The sequence below is a fragment of the Alligator mississippiensis genome, chromosome 1 (assembly GCF_030867095.1).
Source record: "Alligator mississippiensis isolate rAllMis1 chromosome 1, rAllMis1, whole genome shotgun sequence".
Classification (NCBI taxonomy): domain Eukaryota; kingdom Metazoa; phylum Chordata; order Crocodylia; family Alligatoridae; genus Alligator; species Alligator mississippiensis.
The window spans coordinates 11,138,872-11,164,660 of record NC_081824.1 but is presented as its reverse complement, the minus strand read 5'-3'; the positions used below and the strand labels follow the sequence as shown (position 1 = coordinate 11,164,660).

General features: G+C 44.0%; 1 pseudogene; it reads right to left on the bottom strand.

Annotated features, from left to right (window-relative positions):
• LOC102560841 (cytochrome P450 2K6-like) overlaps nucleotides 1–17,053 on the bottom strand; it is a 32,229-nt pseudogene extending 15,176 nt beyond the window's left edge.
• Between the last annotated feature and the right edge of the window lie 8,736 nt (nucleotides 17,054–25,789).

Sequence of the window (25,789 nt, the reverse complement as noted above, 5' to 3'; positions counted from 1 at the left end):
GCCAGCAGCGTGCCTTTGTTGACAAGAAGGCTAATGGGATATTGGGCTGTATTAGTAGGAGTGTTGCCAGAAGATCAAGGGAAGTGAATTTCCCCCTCTATTCAGCACTGGGGAGGCCACATCTGGAGTACTGTGTTCAGTTTTGGGCCCCACTACAGAAAGGATGTGGACAAATTGGAGAGAGTCCAGGGGAGGGCAACAAAAATGGTGAGGGGAGTGGGGCACATGACTTATGAGGAGAGGCTGAGGGAACTGGGCTTATTTAGTTTGGAGAAGAGAAGATGGAGGGGAGATTTAACAGCAGCCTTCAACTTCCTGAAGGGCGGTGCTGAAAGAGGATGGAAGTGGGCTGTTCTCAGTGGTGGCAGATGACAAGAAGCAATGGTCTCTAGTTGCAGCAGGGGAGGTTTAGGTTAGATATTAGGAAGATTTTTTTCACTAGGAGGTAGTAAAACACTGAAACAGGTTACCCAGGGAAGTGGTGGAAACTCCATCCTTGAAGGTTTTTAAGACCCAGCTAGACAAAGCCTTGCCTGGGATGATGTAGCTGGGAATGGTCCTGCTTTGAGCAGGGGGTTGGACTAGATGACCTCCTGATGTCCCTTTCAACCCTCATTTTCTATGTTTCTATGAACATCACACTGTTCTATCAGTGAAGGAATTTTCCCTACTATCCAAACAAAACCTGTTGTACTTTGCTACAGCTTCAAGCCATTGGTCTACATCTGGCTTTCTGCATTAAGAGAGAAAATGTACTTTCTCAAGGACTTCCCTATTAAGTTCCTTTTCCACACTCTGAACATGCCTATATCCTTCAACCTCTCTTTATAAGACTTGCCTTCAAAGCCCTTTATCTTTTCTGTTGCCTGCCTCTGGACTCTGTCTAACTTCTTCACATCCCCTTTAAAATGTGGAGCCCAACATGGCACACAGTACTCTAGATGAGGCCTAACCAGTGCCGAGTACATAGGCACTAGCACGTCTTTTGTCTTGCACCTAATGCCTCTATTGATGCATCCCAAAACTGCATGTGACTTTTGTGTGAGTGCATCACACCAAACACTCATAGTGAGTCTGCTACCTACCAAGACTCCCAGATCCTTCTATGTAGTGATGACATTCAGTCAGTTGTCACCCATTTTGTATTTGCGTTTCTGATTGTTTACTAGCTCCAGCTCAGATTTCCAATGTGTCAGGATCCTTCTGAATTGCTCTCCTGTCCTCTGTGTGGACGATCCTTCCCAGTTTCACGTCAGCTGCCAATTTGCTCAAAAAACTTTCTAGTCTTGCATCCAAATGATAAACACATTGAACTATGCTGGGCCCAAGACAGATCCCTACGCGAAACCTCTTGCCAATCTGATCTTGATCCATTTATAATTATCCTTGGCTTGCAGCTATGAGCCAGTTGTCTGCCCACCTTATAGTGGTTTTGTTTAGCCCACCTTACTCCAGTTTCTTTGAGTAGGCTACATGGGACTTTGCCAAAAGTCTTCTTGAAGTCTAGATGCACTAAATAGACTTAATTCCCTTCATCCACCCAAGTAGTTACTTTGTTCTAATAAATCTATGCTGGCTGTTTGTCGTCAGTCTTTCCTCCTCCAAATGCTTGCAAGTGAACTTCTTTATAATATATTCCAGTAACTTCCTGGGTGTTGAGGTGAGACTCATAGGCTATAGTTCCCTGGATCTTCCTTTTTGCCTTTTTTTTAAAAGAGGGGCACTACACATGCCTTTTTCCATTTTTCTGGTACCATGCCCATCTCCCACGACATTGTAAATATTGCCAAGAGCTCCTAGATCCCTTCTGCCAGTTCCTTCAGGACCCTGGGATGAAGTTCATCGGTTCCTAATGACTGAGTGCATTCAGACCCATCAAACACTCTCTGTGTCTTCTGTTATCTTCTCCCTCAGCTTGTCCCCTTCCTTGTCCAAATAATGCTAACTGTATGTCTGGCATGATCCTGAATGCAGGACTGTATGCATTAATTTTGAATTGATCAGCAAAATGTGACTATCCTCAATTTATCCTCCTACCTCAAACAAACTGCAGGACCCTGAATTTTAGGTAACGCATGGTTTAGAGGGAGCTAAGTGCAGCAAGCTATTTGCAGAACTCCAGTAGTTTGTTAGTCCTGTGCATTGCCAATGCTAGACTTCCATACAATGAGCTTTTGACTCTAAGATACAAGAAGGAAACATGCAAGTTGGAAAAAGCTGTAGGGACTGATTACCTCCTTCTGTCTTACGAAGAATACATCAATAAGGCTTCGCTGGTCATTTTTGTCCAGCTTTTTGAGGTGTTCTTTGAAAATAACCTGTATAAAAGCAAGAAAATCATCCCTGTTTTGAAGAACAGTCTTGTAATTCTTGAAGACAAATCCAAGGGCTGGACACAGATTATAGATCTAAAAAATAAAAGATGTGGGAGAAGGCTAGAGTAAATTTAAAAAATACTCAACCCCCCTAAAGGCTATCAGGACTCATAGCAGAAACGATATCTTTTGTCAAGATTTTTGCACAAAAACTTCTTTATTTGCAAAACTCTTGTTGGTTTAAAAAAGGATATCATCTCTACTACAAGTCCCGATTGCCTTTTCTTCTAGACCAATACAGCTCCAACCTGGATACCTTAAACCACCTAATTCACTTACAGAAATCCTGGAAGCACTTTAAAAAACTAAGTGAAGTTTGTTATACCTGTTTTACAGATCATAAAACTGAGGCAGGAGTGTGAGCAGCTGACATGCCAGCGCTCCTTATATCCTTGCTGCATACGAGCGGCACAGGAGTGAAATGGAAATTCGAAGACTACTCTCCACCCTGCTTCTTGCAAGGGCATTTCAGATGCTGCATCTTCAAGCAAATGTATATTTAACAGGACTTGAGCATGGGAGCTAGGAGACAAAATGTGTTGGATAATGTGAACACACCATGTCAAGGTTTTACCAAAATACCTGCATGAAATTTTCAAAAAAATCTCATTTCATTTGTCACCCAGTTCGGCTATTATCAGTGACAGTCCCTTAAGCTCAGTGTCAGAGGTGGAGCTGATGTGCCATAATATAGTCAATACTGTAAATAAAATATGTATATTTATATGCAAACTAGTTGTTGGGAAAAGCCATATAACTTATACTGGGATATTGGAAGGAACATCATATGCCAAAGTTCTTGGTCGTAGTGAGCGATGTGAAAAGAAGTAGAGAATCAACCCAGTTTGTTTTCCAGGTCAGAGCACCAGCTATGAAGAGACTGTTGGCTTCAATAATCTTATCTTCTCCATCAACCCTTGTTTTGCAAGATTATCCCCTAGGCAGGGAAAGTGTGGCCAGTGACCGGGGGAACTGTCCAGACCATCACTTGATAATAATTTTCTGAGACTAGAGGCTGACAGACATGGTCCGTAGGAGAGTCTGAGGAACTGGGGCTTCCAGCACCAGGGAATGGTGAGCCCCAGAGAAGCAGGTATGCATCCAGTATAGTTTACTGTTGAATAGAGATGCCTTGTTCGAACTGCTCATGTTCTAAATCAGTGGTAAGCAATGTTTTTGGCAGGCATGCCACAAGTTAAGCCTGGCCCCCTCCCCAAATTCTGCTCTAATCCCCACCTCCCAGATGCATATGTGATAAGATTGTGCCCTGGGAAACCACAATGGAGGCAGACGGGCAGGGAGACTCAAAGCTCCCAGTGCACAGAGTGGAGTTGGGGCTGGATATTGCTGATGGAGATGTCTCTACTAAGAGCCAGGGTCAATCTTCCCTGGCCCTGTGACCACTGCAGATGATCAAGCATCTGATGCCCTCAATTTGGCAGCGGCTGCAGGACCAGGGAAAGTCTTACCTGGCTCTTAGGTGTGACAGCTGATGACTCTTTTCACTGTAGTGTCTTGCTGCTGCTCTCATCCAGGCAGCGAGAAACTCATGCCCACTCCCTCCTTTCTGGTGCATCTATTTTTTGAGAGCCTGGAGCTTGGGTATACACAGCAGCTGCCTTTGCCATTTGTGGCCCATGTGCTGCGCGATGGACACCTGTGTTCTAAATCAGTATTATTTTTTTCTTGCTTTAGTGAGGCCATTTGATTGGTAAAAGCCCCTGCAGGTATATCTGTATGCCTCTGCAGGTAAAAACCACTGCAGGTATATCTGCAGTGCCATAGAGGAATCCCTTCCCTATTTGTGAAAGCGCCACAGGAGCAATCTAGCATGAAGCTTCAGGCTGAATACCCTGTTTCTCAGGAGGATTCGCCTTCCTAGAGCAGATCTCTAATGCAGCTAGACTGAATCTGGCAGGAGCTGCTTAGAGCTAGCTCAGGTATATCTATATAGCACTACATTTCATCACACAGACAGAGATCAGCATCACTTCAAGCGAGGCATGAGGGCAGTTTTTAGATAAGCAGACACGTCTGTCTAGGGAGATTCATACATTCATAGATGCTAGGGTCGGAAGGGACCTCAATAGATCATTGAGTCCGGCCCCCAGCATAGGCAGGAAAGAGTGCTGGGTTCAGATGATCCCAGCTAGATGCTTATGCTTATCTAACCTCCTCTTGAAGACGCCCAGGGTAGGGGAGAGCACCACCTCCCTTGGGAGCCCGTTCCAGACCTTGGCCACTTGAACTGTGAAGAAGTTCTTCCTAATGTCTAGTCTAAATCTGCTCTCTGCTAGCTTGTGGCCATTATTTCTTGTAACCCCCGGGGGCGCCTTGGTGAATAAAACCTCACCAATTCCCTTCTGTGCCCCCGTGATGAACTTATAGGCAGCCTCTCAACCTTCTCTTGCGGAGGCTGAAGAGGTCCAGGTGCCCCAGTCTCTCCTCATAGGGCTTGGCCTGCAAGCCCTTAACCATACGAGTGGCCCTTCTCTGGACCCTCTCCAGGTTATCCACATCCCTCTTGAAGTGTGGTGCCCAAAACTGCACCCAGTACTCCAACTGCGGACTGACCAGTGCCCGATAGAGGGGAAGTATCACCTCCTTGGATCTGTTCGTCATGCATCTGCTGATGCACGATAAAGTGCCATTAGCTTTTCTGATGGCTTCGTCACACTGCCGACTCGTGTTCATCTTGGAGTCCACTAGGACAGAGAAGAAGATGAATATAGCTCAGTGACTAGGGGAAGTCCTGTGTTCTGGTCCTCATTTGGAATTTTTTCTATTTTTTAGCCAGTGGCTATATAATTAAGCAAGGGTCAGAAATAGGACTCCACCACCCCAGCTGAGCACCTTACCCACCAAGCTGTGCAGTCATGATCTTTTGCATGCGCAGTCCTAGCTCCATGAATATCATACTGCCCATTAAGCAATGGCCCAGCTTCAACAAAAAGTGTGTCCTTCTCTCTCCCTTCCTCAAAAAAACCCCTCATAGTGTATTTTATAGTCTGAGTTTAAGGCACCATCTTGGGAAATAGGGTTGGTAGGTTTGGATGCTGAGAAGAACTCAGAATCTGGGTTTTCATAGATTTCATAGACATTCAGGCTGGAAGGGACCCCTGAGGATCATTGAGTCCAGCCCCCTGCCTCAGGGGCAGGAAGTCAGCAGGGATCGTAGTATCCCAGCAAGATAAACATCCAAATGTGTCTTGAAGGCATTCAAAGTGGGTGCTTGAACCACGTCCAGTGGCAGTCTATTCCAAACCTTGGGGGCTCGGACAGTAAAGAAGTTCTTCCTTATGTCCAGCCTGAATTGGTCGCGGCGGAGTGGGGTATCCCACTTCATGGATGACTGCTCTAAGCATAGTGCCGTTATGGAAAAGGTGGGTGGCAATGTCACCAGCACTGATACTCTTTCACTTAGGTATAGGCACTTGGTAGAGGGCACAGAGCATTGGATCTGCAGTAGATAGAAATGCCTAATGTGTAGCCCTGAGTTAGATGTCTAAGCACCAGGTGTTCAGACAGATCTCTGTGCCCGGTCTTGCCTATTGTTTAGCTCTAGTGGCTCCCTGCTCTGAACCTAGTATCTCTCAATTACTCTTCAGAGGTGCCAAAGGATCTGTCAGCACCATAGAAGTAGCTGGCTCAGAATAAGACAGCCATGATATACTGAGAACTTGGAAGTACACTTGTGACACCACTCTGGGGTCATCCCCAACGCCTGCGCTTAAGCACGTTGTAGACCAGTCGTGTGTAGACGAAATGATGGGCATGTGTGCATGACATTTTCAAGTGGGTTAAATGCTTTTGCACCACTTTAATGGTGTTTGTGTTTGCATGCCTTGGCGGTGTATTGTGCATTAATTCCAGCCTCTGCAGGAAATTTGGCGGCATAATGTGCCTTAAATGACTTGGGATGCAGCAAACTAAAACTCTGAGGAAGAGGAGTTTTTTTTAAACCCACCACTTCAGTTTAGGGCCCCCATTTCGTCTTCACATACCCTTCAAGGTCAAAGGTGGCTACAGGGGAACCTCATGGAGTGGGCTAAGTGGTGGGCTTCGGTGATTGGAGCGTGTCAGGAGGAGGTGGGAGAGGCACACCCAGGAACATCCCATCCGCACTGCACTGTTTCTACAGTGTGTATGTGCCCAAACTCGCCTCATTCACTGTTTAGAGATGGTAGGAGCCAAACTCTTTTTCTCTCAAATAACCCTGCTGAAGATATGAGGCTCATTTTTCAGTGCTGTGATGCCTAATTCTCCTCCCTCTCTGTGATTTGCTTTGGGCTGAGGTCATCCAGGAGCCGCAATGCATGGATTTGGAAATATTTCCATCTCACCCTGCTCCCTCCGACCTTGGTTGGCCCCACAGGTAAACAGTGCTCCCAGTATGGAAATCAACTTTTTTACTCTTTTTTTTTTTTTTAACATGTATGTGATGATTGAGGGAGAAATCTGGATTTCACCCTTAATGTCTCTGTTTCTCATCCCCTCATTTGTCAGTGGACCTGTAGCTTCTATGGAGGTCTTTGTTGGGGCAGATACCTAAAGAACTCTATGTTTCACTTCTCATTAGCGGGTCTGTTTCTAGTTAATAGAAATTATTTTATATAATACATATAGCATGTAGTTACCTGCTTGTGTTCGGACATGACACTAAAATGCTCAAACTTACCGCAACTGAAGGACTTCCAAGAAGCCTTAAGTTTTAACTGATCAAATTTTGGAGTCTTATGAACTGGGGGTCTTCATAGTCAAACCACTTTCCAAGCAATACTGATACAATGATATTAGCTACTGCTCCATTTATTATAGTGATGGTCTCAAAGGGCTTTCCTTTAAAAAAAGAAAGTTCAAACGGAGAAAAGATTGTGCATATATGATTAATAGTAAGTTTTTATCATTCTGACAGTATTTCACTGAGACGCCAATCAAGATTGGGCCTCCATAGGTCAGGGGCTATAGCACTCATCTTGCAAGGCAAAGATCTAGAGTTCTCCACCCTTCTTGCCCAGAAAGGGTTGCAGCTTGGCTGTCTCTGACCATAGGCAGATCCAGGAATTTTAAAAGGGGCATCTAGTGCTGCAGGGGTGATGCTCAGCTGCCAGCATCTCCCTATGTCCATGGAGGCAGGCAGACCATACTGCAGGAGTTGCAGCCATAAGTCCCATAATGAGGTCGAAATCCCCACCCTCACACTTGCAGCACCCCTTGTCTACTCTCCTATTCTCAGAAGCACATCCTCTTCCTCCACATCCCACCCCTCCCTTGCCTTCTCTACTTGTATCTCTGGGTGCAGGGAGACCTGTCCCCTGCTGCGGAAATCCTAGCCACTCCTACCCTGCTCCAGTGAGGGGTAGAGTCCAGCAGAAGGAAACAAAAATTGTTAGAGGGCAAGGGAACATGACAGCAGAGGCTAAGGGAACTGGGCTTGTTTAGTCTGGAGAAGAGATGACTGAGAAGGTATTTAATAGCAGCCTTCAACTACCCGAAGGATGGTTCAAAAGAGAATGTAGCAACATTGTTCTCAGCAGTGGCAGATGACAGAACAAGGAGCAACGGTTTTAAGTTGCAGCAAGAGAAATTTGGGAAGAATGTTGTCACCAGGAGGGTGGTAGAAGCACTGGAACAGGTGGTGGAATTTCCATCCTTAGAGGTTTTTAAAACTTGGGTAGACAAAGTCTTGGCTGAGATGACATAGTTGGATGGTCCTGCTTTGAGCAGGGGGTTGGACTAGATGAACTCCTGAGATCCCTTCCAACCCTAATTTTTGGATTCCTCTTGGCATGTAAGTGCCAAAAATGTCCTGTAGATGGCCAAAATGACCACTTACATGCCCAAGGAAGTGTAGAATGACACTTTTCCAGACTTATCTTAAAATAAAAAATAAAAATGATTGTTTTATTCTTCCTCCACTCCTGAAGCTATTTCCTATTCCAATCCTTGTTGGCCCAGAACTGATTAAAGATTCTGTCAGCAAAGTAGGAAGGAACTACAACTGGAGAGGCAAAGAGTCTTCATCCAAGTCATGCCACAGCCCAGGATTTCTGGATCCTCCCTCATTGATACAAAGCTGAACAGCTATATTTTCTATGCCCAGAGCTTGGAGATGGAGCAAGAAAAAAGTCTGTGATCACAGGCTTTCAAATCCAGCTGATGGGGAAAGAAAAATGGTGACAAAACGAGACTGGAAGAGCTACTACTTGTCATAAAATGCTTACTGCTTCAGAACATATCTTTCAGTTCTCCTTTAAATAATTGCTAAATAATGTTTCCAATGAAATTCAATGGCCTTTCCTATCAAGATGGAAGCTTGATGAGATGCTGAAAATAACTTTGTGCATCTTTAAGGGCATACGTTAATATTTCAGAAGTTCTATGAAGTTAAGCACCCACCTACCTTTGCGAAATTCCAAGTTCTCTATCAGGTATCCACACTCTTCTACAATCTGGTCCTCAATGGCCCTCTTGCCCATTCCAAAGTCTCGTAAGGTTGAGATAGTAAATCTTCGCATCACCTTCCAGTTTTCCCCAGGTGAAAAAAACAATACCTGAGGTGCCAAGAAAGCTCCAAGTCAGACAAATGATTAAAATGTTTAATGTGTTTGTTGATGAGCTCTACCTTACATGTGTTAGAAAAGGTCAAAACAATGAGAAAAATTGTTTTGAAAAAAAATAATGAAATTTTCACCAGGAGTTTGGAGGGGATTTTTGGTTAAAATTTGAAATATTGATAAATGTTTTCATTGGAAGTCCTGGAGATGTGCCATCCTACCACGGTAAATGCATACAGTATTTATAAAATAAAATAGTAAAAAAATATATATATATATATGTTTCTGTGTGATATCTTTGTTTGATGTCTTTTATTTTTCTCAGGCAGAGGTATAGTTGGAGATGGTCCTGCTTTGAGCAGGGGGTTGGACTAGATGACCTCCTGAGGTCCCTTCCAACCCTCATTGTCTATGATAGTATGGACAAAATGCACCCTGGACAGCCATCTCTCACCTCCCCCTCGCTTCTCCTACCTCCTTGATTTCAGGTACAGCAATGAGAGAGAGTAGGGAGCTTGGCTGTGTCATGTAATACAAGTCATTCTGGGGATTATTTTTTTCTAGGATGGCAGTGAAATTTGATGGTACTGGGGGGAGGGGGATTTCACCCCATATTTTACCTCTGAAGCCCATGTCCAGATGGTTAAAAAAGAGCACAAAATGGGGGCCAGTTCTTTCCCCAACAGCAATCTCTGCTTTTCTACTGAGCTGGCAATATGTGTCATAGAGGTATGCAGAATGAGGTAGGTACCTGCCAGCAGCAGAAGCAGAGCGACTCCATCCTTCTGTGCTCCTCCCCTTGGGCAGTGCTTGGGGCACATGCCTTGCTTGCCCATCGCATGTTACACTACTGGCCCCAGGGGCAGAAAGGGAGCAACCTCACTTGAACTGGAGGCAAAGTCCCAGGAACTGTACTCTGAAAGTGACAACATTTTCCTAGCCACGCATGGCTCAACATGGCGGAGTCACCTTAGGTAATGTCACTAGATGTGTAGTCTCATTGGGGTTAGAAGCAGCCAGTTGCAGAGAGAATTAACTGATTCATGCAGCTGTATTTATCCACATCCTGGACATCCCTCAATAAGCACCCCACGGCTGAGGATGATGCACAGGAATAGAATTTAAAATGCTGATTTAGCAGGGTAAGTCACAAACACGTGGGATATATACAGCTAAATCTGCTAAGAAAATGCCAACCTTAGGTATAGTAGGTATAAACATATCTAGGGAAGTATCATTTCTTCATCTCGCTCATTAAAGTTGTTTTGTCATCACTTATGGCAGTTTCACCCTTAGGTAAGTCCACTCCCTTCAGTAGGAGTCCTCATTTAAACAGAGATATTGGTCCACATAAGGACATTATCACCCAAACTACCTATTCCTTCTACACAGAAATCTTACTATTTGCTTGAGTCAGTAAGTTTATGAGTAAAAAGAAAACTATGTCACCATATCCTTCCGTTAATGCTTCAAATATTGGGATTTTAGGTCTCTCGGAAAATGCTTCTGCCTGGTTCTCAAGAGCTTCCTTCACCGCCTCATAGCCTGACAACACCATCATTTTTTCAGATCCCATCTGAATGCTGAAGACTGGGCCATAGGTTTTTGAAAGCTTAAATAAGAAAAAAATAATCATTTAAATGAAGAAGAATGCAATTCACAAGTCTTCTCCCATCTTGACTGCATATTATGGCAATACCAAATTCTTACCTAAGCATGGAGAAAAAAGAACCTGTGGTTAGTAATCTAGGTGTTTCCAGATCAATAGTCATGAGAACTGGGTCTAAACTGCAAAATCAATTCTGGGGCCTACTGGGGCTGCACAGGAGGGCTCTACAATGCAATTAATGTGAAACAGTTATTGCTGAAGAAGTTTGAGCTAGAGTCAACTAATCCCAGGTGCAGCATCTACACATGCACCCGGGACAGTACCAATTTTAATTGGGGCAGAGCAGGCCCAGGCTGGCAGGGGGTCAGCCCTTGGCTCTGGATGGTGGCATCAGGTGGTGTAGGGGCTGGCTAGGGCACAAAAGCACTGAAAGTGTAGAGCTGGGTGTGTATATGGCAGGCAGGAGTCTGGCCCCTGGCTGGCTGGCTAGGCTGACTGCACACAATTTACATCTGTGGTCAATGTCTACATACACATCTAATTGCAGTAAATTACCCTGGTGTAAGATATTATGCCAACATAAATTAATTTACTGTGGCCTATTACCATTGCACATGGAGACAGTGATGCTTTACTCCATAGCTAATTAGTTTACTCCACAGTAAAGTGCATGTATAGACATGGCCATGGTATATGAACGTGGTCTCTGTGATAATTTACAATCTAAACCAAACAGAAGAGATCAGAAGAATGAAAATATGAGGGAAGACTCTAAGCTTGAGCACAGCAACACCCCATTCATTTCTAGGGCCACTGGTACATGCACTAGTCACCACGGTGTCTGATTTTCTCTCTCTAAGGCTGGAAACAGAAGTCATTTTTGTGCCACTACAACAATTTTTATAGTGGCACAAAAAGAAAGCAAATAGACATCCATACCCTTTGTCACCCAACAAATGCTCAAATTTGAGGCCATGACAAAAGGTGGGAAAAAAATATTCTGTTTTATTTTGGTGGACATCTCTTTGCTTTATGGCAGGAGAGTGTGGGCAGCCTAGAACTGCCTGTACTCTCCAGATACAGCAGGAAAGTACTCTTGAGGCTTGAGTGGACCAGACCTGAGACCCTGGAAATTGGGCCTCTTAAGTCCTGGGAGCACCTGCCCAGCTTTCTCTGCCTACAGAGAGAGTTTTCCCATGTACAGGGACATGCCCCACAGATTCCTTGGGTGCATCTTACTAAGCAGAGAACACATTGCTCATTGTCACACAGAATCAAAGAGTGACTTATAAATGGGTCAGTTCATGCACCTATGGGAACAGTGGGACACTGGGATATGTGTTTTGCCCAACGATCTGCTTCATTTGGTGATCTCTGTTTCTAGCCTAAGTCAGGTACAGACTTCTCCCTGATGCACAATAAGCCACCAGCCCTAAATGCAAGTTAGCTTAGTTTTGTGTTTGAAATCTTAACCCCGCTTCTCGTGGTTTTCTTTCTTTTTTTTTTGTTCACTTCATTTTTTTCAGATCAAATTTCCTTCCTTGTAATTACTGTTCAAAAGAGGTAAGCAACTTGTTTTTCAGAGCCTGTATTTAGCACTGAACATTTTGTAAATGTTTATATGCACATCTCCCCAATATGCCTATGTGCAAACGTAATTTTACAGATCCATTTTAGCTAAGTTTGAATTTGATTTCTTTGTACAGAAGACATTTTCAGGTAGTTAAAGTTCAGTGTCCCTGAACAGCCCGATAGCTACAGTCATGTCACTGTTTGCACATAATCTCAGAACAAAGTTGAAAAAACAAACAGACCAAACACAAAGTTAATTATTCAGTAGTGATACGACACGTAGAGTTACTGCTAAATGAATCCAGCTGAATATATGCGGTAACACAGAACTAGTTATACTTGTATAAAATCCAGAATCGTTCCATCGACGATGATGCAATTATTTCAGATTTACAGAAAGATTGACACTTGTGCAGCTGGAAGCATATTTTGGTAAAAGTCTGTTCTATAATAGTAGTTCTTAACCTTTTTAAACATTTGCATGGACTACAATTATAAGATTTCACCATGTACGTACCTAGGTGTTAGGTATGGATGTGTATATTTAGCTAGGATAAACACACTGGACCAAAATAATGCACCAAACTCAATGAGTTATACCAGGGTTATAATTTTGGTGTAGTTTGAAAAAGTTAATATACAAAATGAGTAGGTTAGTTAGGCATGCATGTGATGCTTGTATTTATTTAAGGATTTTTTTAATAATTCCTAAAATAAATACATTCTAAATAATACGTATTGTACTCTGCAAATCTGGAGTTCTGTGTCCAGTTCTGGGTGCTGCACTTCAGAGAGGATGTGGAGAAGTTCGGCGTTGCACATGATTAGAGGCCTAGAGACCAGGTCATAGGTGGAGAGGCTGAAAGACTTGGGACTGTTCTGCCTGGAGAAGAGGAGACTCAGACGGGACTTGGTGGCAGCATATAAATATATCAAGGGCGTACACCAGGGCCTGGGGGAAAATCTGTTCAACAAGACCCTCGAGGGGAGGACAAGAAATAATGGGCACAAGCTGACTAAAGATCGCTTCAGGCTGGGCGTGAGGAAAAACTTCTTTACAAGTCGATTACCGAGGGTTTGGAACAGGCTCATCTCAGCTATTCAGATGAAATGTCCTTCACTGTCATTATTGGCTCAGAGAGATGGGGTAGGGCTTTCCTTTCCTTTCCTTTCCTTTCCTTTCCTTTCCTTTCCTTTCCTTTCTAGAGATGCTAATATTTAGCTAGGATAAACACACTGGGCCAAAATAATGCACCAAATTCAATGAGTTATACCAGTGTTATAATGTTGGTCTAGTTTGAAAAAGTTAATATAAAAAATGAGTGGGTTAGTTAGGCATGCATGTGCATGCTTGTATTTATTTAAGGATTTTTTTAATAATTCCTAAAACAAATACATTCTAAATAATACGTATTGTACTCTGCAAATGGGGCATGGGTGAATTTTGTTACTGCCCCCGGAGGAGTTTTGCATTACTTTCTTCACTATGACCCAGTATCCTCAGCCCAAGACAGCCTGAAGATTAGGGAAATCGCTCGATGATGTAGGTTCAACCTCCAGGGGCTGAGGAGGGCCTAACACCCACAACTCCCATAATTTATGTGAGTGGTCTAACCATATGACGATAATACAAAATATTGGCAGCACCACAGGAGCCAGGCACACAGGGACAATAAAACAAATGAGGTAGTGGTTTCAGGCAGTGAAACTCAGTCTTACATGAATACTTAACTAGGAAGGGTTGCCAAAGTCTTGAAGAAAGGTAAGATTTTAGACACCTACTTAGGCATCTCCACACAGCGTGCTGGGAAGTTGCAGAGCAAAGGTTGGGCAATAAGGACACAAGCCCTGGGCCCCAGCTTGTAGGGATGGGTTATGGGACAGAAAAATAACAACTGCCATGACAACTGCTTGGCTGCACCTGTAGCGCTGGCAGCTGGAAGTCACCACTGCCCCAGGCACTTAGGTGCCCTGTTATGCCACCAATCCTGTTGTGGTTTTTTTTTTAATTTTCCCCATTCAAAGCATATGGGACATGGGTACTTATCTCAGGTTTGTGAATCCCACTTCTAGAGCTGTGCGCCTCAGATGCAGATGTGGAATAGGACCTGATCCTATTCCATCCTTTAGGTGTCCAAGCAGTACTTAGTTATGTGTAATTCTATTCAAACCTGCTCAAAAACCTAAAAAAAACTCTCAACCCAAATCGCAAAAATGCCATCTTTCTCCTTTAAACTGTTTTTGCCTGAGGGTATGTCCACACTTTCCCTGGGCCTCTGTCAAGACTGTTACACAAACATGAGCCTTGCCCACCTGTTCCCATCCCACATGCACCAGACTCGTATTGAGGTGGTCACATCCTCCAGCCTAGTATTGCTCTTGAGATTACTGTCTGTAGCATGCTTGAGAGCATAGATTCATAGGTTCATACATGTTAGGGTCGGAAGGGACCTAAATAGATCATCGAGTCCAACCACCTGCATAAGCAGAAAAGACTGCTGGGTTCAGATGATCCCAGCCAGATGCCTATCTAACCTCCTCTTGAAGACGCCCAGGGTAGGGGAGAGCACCACCTCCCTTGGGAGCCCGTTCCAGACCTTGGCCACTCGAACTGTGAAGAAGTTCCTCCTAATGTCTAGTCTAAATCTGCTCTCTGCTAGCTTGTGGCCATTAATTCTTGTGACCCCCGGGGGCACCTTGGTGAGTAGAGCCTCACCAATTCCCTTCTGTGCCCCCGTGATGAACTTATAGACAGCCACAAGGTCGCCTCTCAACCTTCTCTTGCGGAGGGTGAAGAGATCCAGGTTCTCTAGTCTCTCCTCATAGGGCTTGGCCTGCAAGCCCTTAACCATACGAGGGACTCTTCTCTGGACCCTCTCCAGGTTATCCACATCCCTCTTGAAGTGTGGCACCCAAAACTGGACGCAGTACTCCAACTGCAGTCTGACCAGTGCCCAATAGAGGGGAAGTATCACCTCCTTGGTTCTGTTTGTCATGCATGTGCTGATACACGATAAAGTGCAGTTAGGTTTGCTGATGACTTCATCACACTGCCGACTCATGTTCATCTTGGAGTCCACTAGGACTCCGACATCCCTTTCTGCTTCCGTGCTGCCGAGCAGGTCATTTCCTAGGCAGTAGGTGTGCTGGATATTTTTCCTCCATAGGTGCAGCACTTTACATTTCTCCTTGTTAAATCACATTCTGTTGTTTTCTGCCCATATGTCCAACCTGTCCAGGTCTGCCTGTAGTTGTTCCCTGCCCTCTGGTGTGTCCACTTCTCCCCACAGTTTTGTATCATCCACAAACTTGGACAGAGTGGCAGGAGCATCCCTCACCACCCCAGTTCTGTGTCTGGAGAATGCAGTTTGTTCAGTGGCCATCTCAACAGTTGTGTGCAGGCAGTGTAGACAAACCCTTAGGCCCAAAACTATCCTGAAAGTATAGTGCAAAGGTAAACACATAAATCATTTTCCTGGGGGGAATAAGATCTTATTTAGACACCTCAGTTATTAGGTATCTAGAGGATCTGGCCTGCTGCCCCTTTGCTTTTGTGATTCTTGTCTGATATTGGGATAACAGAAACAGCAGGAAGATTTTCCTCTAGGAGGGTATTGTAAGGTCTCTTCAGATCTATGATGTGTAGATTTCCAATGAGAGGTAATGACCTCATGCCTGGGAGGAAATCATCCCTGATGCTGCTGCTTGGAAAATGCTCAATTTTCATAATAAACTTAAGAATCAGGGCAAACACCACAAATATTGGAAGAGGATCAGTCTGCTCCATTTCCCTTCAGCGCACCATTGGCTGGAGAGTTTAAAAACCAAGGGTTAAAATAAATAAGGGCTGTCTATTGGAGGAACACTGGGTGCAGCTTGAAGTCCACGGGCTGCTACATAAACATTGTATGTAAAAAAGGATCTAATCTTTGTTGGGATTACACATTAATTTAGTCCTTTCCCCTCTCACTCGCTAATTATCATTCAGGAGTGAGCATTCAGTGCCATGCAGACTCAGTGGGGTGGTGCCTGGCATTTCAAACAAGCGTTTGTAATAGTTTGCAGAGTAGTCTGCAGACTACTTATACTCCCAGATGAAAGTCCATCACCTTGGGTAACAGGAAGGTTGTCCAGTCAGCATGTTTTATGTAATGAATCAAACTTCAAATTCTGCACAGTTGTTTGGGCCTGTGTGTCAGCTTGTTCCTGACTTTGCCAGAATAGAAAACTGTTGGTCGGGGTGTTGAGCTATGTGCAGTATTGCAAAAACTTGGTTTCTCTGGTGTCCATAAGGTTTATCAGTAACTTCTGTTTGGAGGGCCCCAAACCTGTGATTAGACCAAACCTGTTATTAGGACAAGGCCCACACCATTTTGTTTTATGCTGGGTTTTTCTGGAAAGAAAGCTAAGGCACACCTTTCCTTGCAGCCAAGAAAATCACTTCTTTTTCAGAAAGTCAAACCTGAGAGATAGGCACTATTCTATCAATGTTGCATGAGTACAGAGCTATGCTTAAAATGATAAATTTATTCACACCATAAGGTGTAAGCAACTTCTGGAACATGGCATCCTCCTAAATTCCCAGTGGGCACCTCATGAGTAGTGTGAATACAGAGATATGCTTAAGATGAAGAACAGAGAGTACACTCCCACCACCTGAGAAAGACCAGTGAAAGCAAACTCCACAGCCCAACAGTCAGCTACTGTCAACTTCCCAGTGGGGCAATTCAATTTGATAACTTGGTTCTTTGCTATTTTGGTATTTAAATGATGATTGGTTAATCTTGTTTTTAAGGAATCTTCTTTCCATAGAGGAAATCGTGTGCACGGAAAAAAACAAAACAAAACAAAAAACTGTGTTTGCAAAGATTATTGATGTTATCTTTTCTAAAATTTGCTACATGATGGTATTAGGCCTTGGGTGGCCACCATAGAGGACAGTCCAGTTGCCCTCTGTCCTCTATTGATATGAAACCTTACGCCTTTCTGTCCTCTATTTTAATCTTGAAAAATAGAGGACATAAAGGCATCAGGTTTCATATCAATAGAGGACAGAGAAGCAGAAAACCAGAATGTCCTCTATGATGGCCACCCTAGTTAGGGGTGTCATCTCTGGCAGTCATGTTTGACGGGTCAAGTCTGGTGTTCCAGACAGAAAAACTGCAACTCTTCACAAACAGCCACGACTTGTAATAATTCTGTCTTTTATGATGTTTATAATTTTAGAATTTGATGGCCTAATGACTTCTGCTTTTAGGAAATTTAGATAGTTTTGCTTCCATGGGAAAAATTCACTCATGCAAAGGCCTAAAGCAGACCTAAGGCCTCATATACTGTGGCAACTTTGGTTGGAGCAAAGTTAGCTCAGTTATAAACAGTTGTGTGGAGTTTATTTTGTGCGGGCCGGGAGTGATCTGGGGCCCTTTTGTGCGCGCGGGCTGTGGCCAGCAGCCCGGGCATGCAGGGTCGGAGAAAACAGGCGGCGAGCTAGAATTAGTCATGGAATGCGTAATGGTTGATTCAAGATTGTTTACTTACACCGAAGATGGTTGCGGTGTAGGCTGGACAGTTTTCCAGGCACGGCTCTGCTTAAATCCTCGTTTGAGGACTCGGACAAGCTCGGTCTCTCCCACGGAGTTGTCGAAGCTCCGGGGATCCGTATCTTTTGCGCGCAGGGAAGGGTTCGTCTAGGAATCAAACGGCGACGGGGAGAGGCCAGAGGCTGATCAGACCTCTGTTGCCTACTTGAAATGCGTTGGGTCCGATAGGATCCGCAGCGCTTAGAAATCTTCACACAGGTTGAAGTCTCCTCCTCCTGATGTTTGTGGAGTCCTCCAACTTGGGCGGAAACCACTCAAGCTTTTTATACGGCTAGCAAGCCAATCACTAGCCGCCACGTATGAATAATTTAACGCGAGCCAATAATGGAGCTCAGATTAGAATACAAATGGCGGGAACTCTTTGCAACGAGCATTTCTTAGATGCAAAGAAGAAATGCACACTGCAAAGAAAGCTTCAATTTGGCGGGAAAATAATTTAGCAGTGCTGAAGCACACACAAAACAAAAATCACAGCGTTGGGTTGTGACAAATTTCAGCTTCTACATTTGTGGCATTGAGAAGCTGGCGTTATTGTGAAAAGCTTGCCGTCTCATTGGCATTATTCAACATTCAACATTCAATGGGAGAAGTTTGACCTAAAGACACACATTAGATACATTACATTAGATGGAGATGGGAGAGTGAAGACTGAAACCCATGGTACTGAACAGATCTGATGGGATTTGGGGCTCTATTAAACACAGCTCCAGGGGTGAGGGCCAGGTCCAAGCTAGAAACACCAGGGGCAGGGTGAAATGTGAACCTCCGGAGGAGGTTTGTGAAGAAGGGGAAGAGCTCCATTTTGGCAAGAGTCTCGCCTGCACAAATCCTCTGGCCTGCAAGGAAAAACACCACAAACATGAGTGTTTCTAAAGCAGTTTCTGCTTTAACTGGAAGCTTGATTTGAATGCAGTGTATCTACAAGTTGTGAGCTGAAGGTCGGGAGTAGAAAATGACTGATTTGACTGAACTGGAAAAAAGGAAACAAATCATTACTATTAACAATGAGTTCTCTCCTGCTTATCCCATGGGAGGAAATTACAAAGCCTATGAGAAAGTCTTCACATAAATGCTCTTTTTTTCCCAGATCACAGCTAGGGAAGCCTTTAATTGGCTTTCATTGTCTATGTGTGCTTTGTAAAGATCTCGCTTGATTTTGACATGGTAACTTCTTCCTTTCTCTAACTTTTCTGACTCCCTGCATCACAGTTGTGTTCAACCATTTCTTTTTCCCTTCCTTTGTTGCTTATCACACTTAATGCTTTCCATTTCTATACTTTCCTTGCCCCAGGTGGAGACTTAAGAAGGCAAGTACCAAGGTTGCACCACTTGTCCACAAAATGAAGTAACATTTTTTTTTGCACTGAAGAAATTTTAAAATAAGGCTTTGCTGTCACTGTAAATTGGTTGCTAATCTTGAATCTCTTAAATGTTAAAATAGGAGCAAGGGAGGAAATGTTGACTGTCTTTTTCAGGGGCAGGCCCCTGGGTGAGAAGTGGCCAGTGGTGTCCCTCAGGGGTCCGTGCTTGGTCCAGTGCTTTTCAACATTCATTTCATAGACTTCTCGGGTCAGAAGGGATCTATTGGATCGAGTCCGACCCCCTGCTCTGGGCAGGAAAGAGTGCTGGGGTTAAGTAAGCCCAGCCAGGTGCTTGTCTAATTTCTTTTTAAATGCCTCCAAGGTAGTGGAAAGCACCACCATTCTTGGAAGTCCATTCCGTATTTTGGCAACCCTCACTGTAAAGAATTTTTTCCTAATGTCCAATCTAAATCTGCTCTTCTTCAGTTTATGGCCATTGTTTCTAGTAACCCCAAGGGGCAACTGGTAAACAGAGTATTCCCTATTCCCTGCCCCCCCCCCCCAAATGAGCTTGTACATAGCCACAAGATCACCTCTCAGCCTTCTCTTGTAGAGGCTGAAGAGATTCAGGTCCCTCAGGCTGTCTTCATAGGATCTTACCTGCAGGTCCTCAGCCATATGAGTAGCCCTTCTCTGAACCCTTTCCAGGTTATCCACATCCCTCTTGAAGTGCAGTGCCCAAAACTGGATGCAGTAATCCAACTGCGTCCTGACGGATGCCGCATGGAGGGGAAGTGTCACCTCCCTGGACATGCTCGTGATGCACCTACTAATGTAAGACAGAGTACGGTTACCTTTACTTATTACCTCATCACATTGGCAACTCATGTTCATTTTTACGTTGACTACGACTCCGACATCCTTTTCTGCTGCTGTGCTACTTAGAATGGTACTTCCCAGTTGATAGATGTATTGGTGATTATTTTCCCCAGGTGCAGCACTTTGCATTTATCTTTGTTAAACTGCATCCTATTCTGAGCCGTCCACTTCCCCAATCTATCCAAATCCTCCTGGATTCAGTCCCTACCCTCTAGTGTTTTTACTATACCCATAGTTTTGTGTTGTCTGCAGATTTGGATAGAGTGCTTTCTACACCCTCATCCAAATTACTGATGAAGATATTAAACAGCAATGGTCCAAGGACAGAGCCTTGGGGGACACCACTGCCCACATCTCTCCAGGTAGAAACTGACCCATCCACCACCACTCTCTGGGTTCATCCCATAAGCCAGCTTTTCACCCACCAGACTGTGAAAAAATCCACATCACAGCTTTTTAGTTTACTTGTAAGAACTGGGTGTGATACCATGTTGAAAGCCTTTTTAAAATCCAAGTAAATAACATCTACTTCAATTCCTGCATCTAAACACTTTGTGACCTGGTCATAAAAAGAGACCAGGTTAGTCAGGCAGGATCTGCCTGCTATGAATTCATGCTGGTTGCCCCCTAACATTATTTTACCCGCTGGCCCCCCACAAATGATTCTTTATGATTTTTTCTAAGGTCTTGCCAAGAATAGATGTGAGGCTAACTGGCCTTTAATTACCTGGGTTCTTCTTCCTCCCCTTTTTGAAACATAGATTCACAGATTCATAGATGCTAGGGTTGGAAGGGATCTCAATGGGTCATTGAGTCTGACCCTCTCCCAATGGTAGGAAAAAGTGCTGAGGTCATGTGACCCCAGCCAGGTGCTTTTCCAGTCTCCTCTTGAAGACCCCCCAAGGTAGGGGGGTGCACCACTTCCCTTGGAAGCTCATTCCAGATTCTGGTGACCCTAACCATGAAGAAGTTCTTTCTGATGTCCAGCCTAAATCTACTCTCTATCAGCTTGTGGCTGTTGTTCCCACTCTCTCCCCCACGGTGAATTTGTATACTGCCACAAGATCCCCCCTCAGCGCCTTTTGGGCTGCTTGCTCCCGTAAAGAAGCAGGCACATCTCAGTGCCCTGCTGCAGAGGGGATCCAGAAAAGGGACTTCTGCTTGTCCAGTAAAAGGATGTGATGTGTGGACTTGTGCTTGCTGTCCCCAGGTTGCAGAGCAGAATTGAGAGTGGTTAATATTTCCCATGCTGCTGGGCTTTGCTGGCCGCCACATGGGAAGGGGAGGATCACCCCCGCCCCCCCACCCCTTGCTACAAGTGTAAGGTGGGGGTTGTTTTTTTTGTTTTGTTTTGTTTTGTTTTTCTTTTTGCCTTCCTCAGAAGCACTGAGTGTTGGCTGCAGCCAAGGCTAGTGGTTTTTGACTGGGCTGTGCCAATGCTCCTGCTGGGACTGAAAGCCAGAGGTTCCTAGCTAGAGGGTCTCGACCCTCTGCTTAGGGTCAGACCAATCACCACGTTTAGGATGTGGAAGGAACTTTACCCTGTGGTCAGCTTGTTGCAGATTGTACGGGGTTCTTCTATAGTAAGGAGGCATGGCCCTCTTCCTTGTATCTCTCAAATGAGTATTTAACAGTGTTTGCAGTAGCCTTGCCCCTCTGCTTTACCTGTGGCAGGTTAGGGTGCTCTGCCTTGTAATTGTGCAACAGGGTTGATTGTGCAGTTTTAGTAATAAGTTATGTTAGGGTGACTTTATTTGGATCTTGGGGAGCACTGGATTTGCAGCTGAGTACAAGCCTCTAACCTGTGACCTAGCAAAAGCTGCTAACCACAAGGCAGAATGATATCTAAGCCAGCCATTTGCTTATGCTAAGGAACCATCTTAACTGTGTGAACCATTTTTTCTGATAAAGCAGCAAGTGAGCCTGTGTGAGTCTGTGTGCTGTGAATGAGGTGCAGCTCTAGGAATGTGGAAAACGGTACAACTTGGGAAAGAAAAACAGACTGGAATGTGAAAAACAACATGTAACTGGTAACAGAATCCGAGATGAACATATGCAAAAAGGTAAATGGTGGTTGGTGAAGAAGTCTCCAGAAAATTCCAGGTTTTGGTCAAAGTCCGCCCATTGACCAAAGAAGAGTGAAGGGCTTAGATGTGCTTATAGCAAAAAGGCATGTAAATGAGTAAAATACATAGGCAATTCCATGTTAATTAAGTGAACAGTAAATAGAGGTGGAACTTGAGATGGGAGGAGAAATGGGTGGAACATAGGAGGAGCAAGGGTGAAGTGAATGTTAACGAGCATGAATCCTGGTGTATAAAATGTGAAAAGAGCTATTGTTCAGTGCAGACCCTTGTCTGAAGCTTTCTCCATTCTGAATAAAGCTGTTGCGAGCAATGTGTGCTGGTGTTTGCTCCCTGCCTGCTCTAGCTAATGAGTAATAGGATCCATGAGCAATTGGATCATCATCTCCCTAGTCATTGGCCACCACATGGAGTCGGGGTCTAACAGGTTAGACAAGGATTTGGATAGGGCTGACCCTTCCTAGAGACATAGCAGCACATGCAACTCCATGCCCGGAGCACAGTGCCCAGGGCAGTGCAGGCTCCTGCCATGCTGTCTGCTTTTTCACCATCTCCCATAAATGCAGGGCTTGGAGTTACTGTCCTGGTTGCCCTCCCCCCGACTCAGTTATGCTACTAACACTGCCTCAGGCAGGTGGCCTCTGGAGGTCCCTTCCAGCTCGACTTCTCTATGAATCTGTGGTTTTGTGATTTAGATGATTTAATATATAACTGTGTTATTTAGCATAGGGATTCTTAAAAGGATTTGCCCCTGGATAAGATACATATTATTAATGGCTCGAGATCACCTATGAGACAACCATGTGAGATAGTCTTGTATACGCTATTGCTCTATATCAACCTAAGCACAACAGCACAGCTGAGATCTAACAAAGGAGAGGAAAACAATGCAAAACTCTTTGGGGGCTGGGAGCCAAAGGGAGCCTGGGAGTGGATATTGACTGTGCCAGTGTTTCCCCGCCCCCTGCCCAGCAGGATGCCAGGAAGCACCATTTATAGGGCAGGGCCCATTTTAATGCCAATTTCATGTATGCATACATTTGGAAGCATCCCCTGCCTTCCTCTATTTGGCCTTCTGTGCCCCACATGTTTTCAGTTTTCCACCCATAGGTTTATTTTAACTTTCACAATAATATCATTAATATACATCATTAGTTGCAATATGGAGCAACCCCCTTGCCTGCTTATGCTTCCAATGTCCCAAATGGCTAATGGTCTCTCATCCTTCACTACTCAGATGGTAATGGTTATTTTGGAGTGAGTTCAGTTCCATCAAAAGGGGTGACATTCAGTTCCTCCCCTATACATTCACATCATAGGACTTTCCGTGCTCAGGGTTTGGGATCAGGGGACCTTGCCCTGTGCTGTCCCCAGCTCTGTAGGCTTCAGCACCCTAATCAGCCCTTCAAACTTGTCAGTGTCTAAAATTGTCCCATGTGAGTACATAGTGCAGCCTACAGGTCTCGCTAGCCCAGAGCAACTCTTAAGCAGACCACATGCTTCCCTGGAGTATCTTCAGTGGCCTCCCACCTCCCCACCCAGCCAGCCCATGCCTCACAACAAAGCTTCCTGTGGCCACCTTCCCAAAGCAATAGTACACCAAACTTCATCTCCTCTGAGGCGCCCTCCAGGCTGTTCCCAGTGGTCAGTCCCAGTAGTGTCTATTCAGGGTCCTGCTGGTGCTCACCAATCTCCAGGACCACGTTGATGGCTCTATGCAAGGATCTCCTTCCTACAGTCCCAACTGATGTCCCCAGGGACTGCCCCTTCTGGGCTCCCACCAGTCTGCCTTACAGGTGCAGTTCCCCTTTCCTACTCTTTCTGTCACCTAAAGGGACCATTATGATCATCATCTCTGACCTCATACATAACACAGGGGAACAACCCTCCATCACTGAATGTTGTATCAAACCGACAAAGTATGCGTGGCCTAAACCATGCCTCTAAGAAAGATAACCAGTCCAGATTGGACAATTTAAAGGGCTGGAGCATCCTTCATAGCTTGGAGGTACATTCTTCCAGTGGTTACTAGAACGCCCTCATTGTGAAATTACACTTGTAGGTTGAATTTGTCCAGCTTGAGCTTTCAATTAGCATATGTCCTCAAGTCTTTTTTTATGACTCACTTAATGATTGTTTAGTATTGAAAAGTGTTCCATAATTATGTGCTTGGATCACAGAATTATATAATTATATTATGGAATTATATAATCATGAGGTTGGAGAGGACCTCAAGGGTCATCTTTTCCAAATGCCTGCATAAATGTGGGAATGTTACTCTTAAATCAACCCTGACCAATGCTTATACAATCTCTGCTTGAAAGCCTCCAGGGAAGGAGATTCCACAACTTCCCCAAGAGGTCTCTTCTACTGCCTCATTGTTCTAACAGGAAGGATATTTCTCCTGGGATACCATACTTTCCTGCATACAAGACACACCATTTCACAAAATTCAGTTGTTGAAAACTGGTATTTTCATTATAAATGGGGAAATATGGTAATAGGAGTTTCTGTCTCAGCCAGCAGAGGAGGAATGAAATGAACACTTTAGTGCTGCATATGAGGATCCCTATCTGTTGGTTATAGATACTTTCTCTTCCCACATGTTCCCCCTATCCCTACACAGGCTCCTGCTGCAGCAGCTGCTACTCTGTCATTTACTCCTACTTACCAATTTTTAATAGTACAAAGTTCTCCTTAACAGCATTTTAAATAGACTAAATATTTGTCATCCTGCCCTTTAGATTTATAAAAGTTTATCTTTACCATTTTTTAAAACATCCTCCCTAGTGCTAATAGAAGAAAACATGATTCATTATATAATATGAATAGTTCACCTCAGAATAAATACAAAACTAATATTTCTTGAATAATTCTGCATTTTCTATGTCTCGACAGCCCATTTTACCATTTGTACCAAGTGTCAGGGCTGTACCATTGTTAGGAATGCATTTGTGGATGAGATATCTGTATTATTTCTTATTGCTACTGGCCATAGAAATTGTTACTATTTTTCAGTCCTCTTATTTCCATTGTTAATTTTTTTTGTATTTTCAAACTGATGATTTATATTCCTTGTCTTGGCATCTTTATCTACCTATCTACCTACCTACTTATTTTATACTTTCACCTCCCTATTTGGTCAGAACTGGGTTTTTTAATTGCAGAAATGCATCCTATTAATATAGCTTTTTTGTGACTTCTTTAATTGGAGCAACAGCATAGTTAGGAGAAGCATTGGACATAAGGTAACATTCCATCATGGCTACAATGTTACAGCTGTATTTATATGAACAGTAGAGACGGAGCTGAATGGCAACGTAAGCAATGCATGAGTAAAGTGTATATAAACTGGCAACAAATAAATTAAAGCTGGAAATTAGAAGGTTTCTATACATCAGAACAATGAGGTCTGGAACAACCTTTCAGCTGGAGAAATGGGGTTAAAACCCTATTTGATGATTAAATGCATGATGCAACGTACTATGATTATCTTCAACAGCAAGGGGCAAAAGCTGATAACTCAAGAGGTCCCTTCCAGTCATGGATTCCTGTGTTTCTTGTTTTTTTTTTAAAAAAAAATCAATTTAAGGAATGTTTTTTTACACCTTGAATCATTCTTGAAGCTTTCCCTCCAAGCCACCTCCAATTTTCCAACATTCTCTTAAAATGTAGACACCAGAATAGGATATGTCATTAAATTCATGGTTGTACCAATATTTACACACACACACACATGCATGCACGCACACTCACACAGGTGTTAGCTCCCAACTCTTAGTGTAAAAGAGTCTGAAAACAGAGCCAGAGGC